Raw genomic sequence first — 5000 nt, forward strand, 5'->3', positions numbered from 1 at the left:
ACGCATCTATTCCTGTTATTCTGTTGATGTTTGGTGGTTGAAGAGACGGGCCTGAATGGGTTTGGATCGTCAATCATCTTATCACCACACACTATTATACAAAGGTAGAGTACCTGCAAGACCTAAGGTCTTCCTTGGTACGACTGACAATATCTATGAGAGTTGGGCTTTAATGCTATCAGACTTCATATCTTGCATATATGTTCAAACTAGTCACTCAACAGAGTGAGCAGTATTAGTATTGAGCTCTGCTTGTGCAAAGCAGACCGCAGATTGATCCAAGAAATTGGTATCAAGCGGTTATAATACTATGCTGTTTAGTTGACTTGCAAACGTACCCAGCAATGGTTACTCCTGCTAGATGTGCTTGCACATTTTAGTGGAAGAAGATGGATTCTAAAGAGTTTTCTGCAGAATCATCTTAATGCACGACATAAATCTCGATACCTCGTTAAAGTTAACATCCACTTGCTGGTTGTTAGCTGAGGATATCGTATTTATAGCTGCAAAAACAACTTGTTTAGCATTTTACTTTGCTAAAACATCAAGTTACCTGGTTGATCCTGCCAGTAGTCATATGCTTGTCTCAAAGATTAAGCCATGCATGTCTAAGTACATACTGTTTATAAAGTGAAACCGCGAATGGCTCATTAAATCAGTTACGGTTCCTCGGATATTCTTTTTTACATGGATAACTGTGGTAATTCTAGAGCTAATACATGAACAAGTGTTCCAACCTCAGCTTGCTGACGGAAGGATCGCATTTATTAGTACAAGACCAATGATTCTTATTCACCTAGAACCCTGTTCAGTGATTTCGGTCGCTGTCTAAGGACTAGCAGTGGGGATCTTAGCAACTTCGGTTGCATTTCTTGTGATGACTCTGAATAACTGAGCAAATCGTATGGCCTCTGAGCCGACGATGTATCCCTCAAGCAACTGCCTTATCAACTGTCGATGGTAGGTTATGCGCCTACCATGGTTGTAACGGGTAACGGGGAATTAGGGTTCGATTCCGGAGAGGGAGCCTGAGAAACGGCTACCACATCTAAGGAAGGCAGCAGGCGCGCAAATTACACAATCCCAGTACGGGGATGTAGTGACGAAAAATAACAATACGGGACTCTATTGAGGCCCCGTAATTGGAATGAGTACAATTTAAATCCTTTAACGAGGATCTATTGGAGGGCAAGTCTGGTGCCAGCAGCCGCGGTAATTCCAGCTCCAATAGCGTATATTAAAGTTGCTGCGGTTAAAAAGCTCGTAGTTGGATTTCAGTCGAACCTATGGGGTCCACTGATTAAAGGGTTAGATGGTGATGTTAGGTTTCTTGCTTGTGTCTACGGATGCTTGCTTGAACCTTCATTCCTCTTTCCTGGTGGTTACATTCATAGTGTTTAGACAGAAAATTGCTCGATATTTGCTATCAATGCTCTTTACCGAGTGTTGATTCAAGCGATCGAGACTTTTACCTTGAAAAAATCAGAGTGCTCAAAGCAGGCGTCCAAAACCTCGAAAGAGGTGCCTAAAAACGGTATGGTCAACCATCTATATGATGCGTACCACTACCTTAACTTGAATGATCTTGCATGGAATAATGGAATAGGACCTTGGTTCTATTTTGTTGGTCTTAAGAATCCAAGGTAATGATTAAGAGGGACAGACGGGGGCATTTGTATTGCGGCGCTAGAGGTGAAATTCTTGGACCGTCGCAAGACAAACTACAGCGAAAGCATTTGCCAAGAATGTTTTCATTAATCAAGAACGAAAGTTAGAGGTTCGAAGGCGATCAGATACCGCCCTAGTTCTAACCATAAACGATGCCAACCAGCGATCATTCTGAGTAACTAATTTCATGACTCGAATGGAAGCTTCCGGGAAACCAAAGTTTTTGGGTTCCGGGGGAAGTATGGTTGCAAAGCTGAAACTTAAAGGAATTGACGGAAGGGCACCACCAGGAGTGGAGCTTGCGGCTTAATTTGACTCAACACGGGAAAACTCACCCGGCCCGGACACTGAGAGGATTGACAGATTGAGAGCTCTTTCTTGATTCAGTGGGTGGTGGTGCATGGCCGTTCTTAGTTGGTGGAGTGATTTGTCTGGTTAATTCCGATAACGAACGAGACTCTAGCCTACTAAATAGACTTGCAGTTTACACTGCAGTACTCCCCCTTAGTCAACCTGTGGGTGGTAGTATCTCTTGATGGTTTCGGCTGTTGAGGGCTCTGCTGCTATTAGCCTACAGAATTGGCTAGGGTAAGGATGCTGTAGCACTGTAAGGACTTCTTAGAGGGACAAGCGGCGCTCGCAGCCGCACGAAACAGAGCAATAACAGGTCTGTGATGCCCTTAGATGTCCGGGGCCGCACGCGTGCTACACTGAAGTGGTCATCGTGCATACTGTTTCCTGCTCCGAAAGGAGTGGGTAACCGCTTGAACCCATTTCGTGATGGGGATTGGGCATTGTAATTATTGCCCATGAACGAGGAATTCCCAGTAAGCGTGAGTCATTAGCTTGCGTTGATTACGTCCCTGCCCTTTGTACACACCGCCCGTCGCTACTACCGATTGAATGATTTAGTGAGGACTTCGGACTGGTCAATCCAGACCATTGGGAAACTAGTGGTCGGATTGTGCTGGAAAGATGTTCAAACTTGATCATTTAGAGGAAGTAAAAGTCGTAACAAGGTTTCCGTAGGTGAACCTGCGGAAGGATCATTAACGTATTACCCTCTTATTATAAGAGAAATACAACCTTCAAACAATCAAACACTCTGCATAGTGATATTGTAGATGCTAATATGGTGAATGCAATTGAATTGTATTTGCATTAGAGTCGCAATTGTGAATGTTTATTGCAAACATTTAGCCATTGCAACATGATTCTAATTTGCATTACATTCGTTCATTCATACATCCATCTTTCATTATCCAATGCAACAAAGAGTGAGGGTTATCTAACGATAGCCATAATTTCTTTTGCAAAACAATTGTAGTTTATAATGAAAAGCCTGTCTTGCTACATACTTGGTACCTGATCAAGTCTTCAGCTTATGCTGACGGCAAGGTTTAAAGAAGGAAGGTTTACACTTCTTCGCCTAACTAAGTAAAGACAACTATGGTTTTTATAAACTGCATACAATTGTTTTCAAACCCTCTCAATGCAGATTTAGGATACTTATTAAAAGTCCCACGGTGGCAAAGATACATCTTCAAGCGGTGGATCACTCGAATTACCAATCGATGAAGAACGTAGCTAGCTACGATAATCGGTGCGAATTGCAGGACACGCCGAGCACTTGAGCTTCCAACGCACATTGCGGCTTTCGGGTCTTTTCCGAGGTCACATCTGTCTGAGAGTTGAGATGTAAAATAATCAACAAAACACTTGCATACTACCATATATGCATTGTTTTGAGAGGATTGTATATTTATATGCATGAATCTTGATGTTTTATTCCTTTTCTTAATTGCAATTCGTTGCAATTTAGTAAGGAGAATCTCAAATCTACTTGTTTCACATGATAAATTTTGTGTACAATGCATATTTCATCTCTGCAAGCAGTATATATGAATAGATACTAGCATGAGATTCTAAGGTTAGTCGCCTATCTGACGACGCTAAAGTCGTATTGCAGATAACTATGGTGATCAACTAACCTGTTAACTGATGAATCTTCTTGCACTTGTATAAATCGTACAAATAGTAGCTATTTCATTCTGTTAAAGCAGACCTAAGAAGTAATGCAAAGGCAAAATTTGTGCAAACATTAAAGTAGATTTACGTTGCTTGCTTGCAAACAACACAAATAAACATTAATCAACTTAATCAATATTTTTGATCTCAGATCAGGTGAGGTTACCCGCCGAATTTAAGCATATAATTCAGCGGAGGAAAAGAAATCAAATGAGATTCCCTGAGTAACGGCGAGTGAAAAGGGATGAGTCCGGCGCAAAGGTTTTCCATTGAAAGGTGGAAAGCGGTGCTGCGTAATGGTTAGAGTCACGATTATTTCAACTAAATCTGCAAGTCCCTCTGACAAGGGCCCTCTTCCCAGAGACGGTTCTAGGCCGGTGGCAGATCTTGGTTAATGGAATATCGATTACTGGCTTTAGTCGCGGATAGAGTCAGATTGCTTGAGAGTGCAATCCAAATTAGGAGGTAAACTCCTCCTAAGACTAAATACGATGGTAATATCGATAGCAAACAAGTACCGTGAGGGAAAGTTGCAAAGTACTTTGAAGAGAGAGTTCAAAAGGACGTGAAACCGCTTGTAGAGAAACGGATAGAACCACGAAGTGTAGCTGAGAGGAGAACTCAGCTCCTCTTGTGTATTGTTGCCTTTTTCTATTCAGTGCTAAGAATGCTTTACAGCGTTCCAAGATCAGTAGGTTAAGGGGTAACTTTTAGCCTGCCCTTGGATCTTGGTATTGATAGGAGGAGTGCAATATGTGCATGAGGAGTGCATTTTCTCAACTCTCGTGCTCAAACCACGACCAATGTGAAGGAGAGTGCAAAACTCTTGTTCAAGTGATAACAGCAAGGTGTACTAAACACACACCTAATCAGCATTTAGTTTTCACAGCTACTAATATTCCTTGCGTTGTTAGACTTAGCCTGTGAGCTAGTGTTGGCAACTGTTACCACAGTCACATTGGAGATGAATCTCTGCTTATGCAGGGTCAACAATGCTTGTCATCTGCTCTGACGAATCCGACTAGTCTTTCGTTGATGATGTCTGTTTCTTCACCTGGTGTTGAAACAACTCATGGATTGGCTGGCTTTTGGTGGTTTGTTGGTAAAAGTGGCAAGCTTACGTTAACCTAGTGATTCTGTGGTCAGTAGATCGGTACTCTATCCGACCCGTCTTGAAACACGGACCAAGGAGTCTAACATGTATGCAAGCTGATCAGTCTTGTTTAGGCTTGAAAGGCGAATTGAAAGAAATTGATATGATGTATGCTTGTAAGAGTATACCGCAATATCAGCCCGTGATATAT

The 5000-nt window shown here is 42.1% G+C and overlaps 3 non-coding genes across 3 annotated transcripts in view; all 3 read left to right on the plus strand.

Moving 5' to 3' along the window:
• Window positions 1–550: 550 nt before the first annotated feature.
• LOC149092934 (small subunit ribosomal RNA) lies at window positions 551–2720 on the plus strand. Its single transcript, XR_016200353.1, has one exon. It is a non-coding gene; the product is annotated as a small subunit ribosomal RNA (ribosomal RNA).
• Window positions 2721–3207: 487 nt separating this feature from the next.
• LOC149092935 (5.8S ribosomal RNA) lies at window positions 3208–3362 on the plus strand. Its single transcript, XR_016200357.1, has one exon. It is a non-coding gene; the product is annotated as a 5.8S ribosomal RNA (ribosomal RNA).
• Window positions 3363–3838: 476 nt separating this feature from the next.
• Window positions 3839–5000, plus strand: part of LOC149092936 (large subunit ribosomal RNA) — a 4168-nt gene continuing 3006 nt past the window's right edge. The window contains exon 1 of the ribosomal RNA XR_016200411.1: window positions 3839–5000. This exon is cut by the window's right edge and continues 3006 nt beyond it. This is a non-coding gene — a ribosomal RNA (large subunit ribosomal RNA).

Source organism: Tetranychus urticae, unplaced genomic scaffold, assembly GCF_039701765.1.
Source record: "Tetranychus urticae isolate SD_2017Ah unplaced genomic scaffold, NJAU_TeUrti_SD_1.0 Scaffold_4, whole genome shotgun sequence".
Taxonomy (NCBI): Eukaryota; Metazoa; Arthropoda; class Arachnida; order Trombidiformes; family Tetranychidae; genus Tetranychus; species Tetranychus urticae.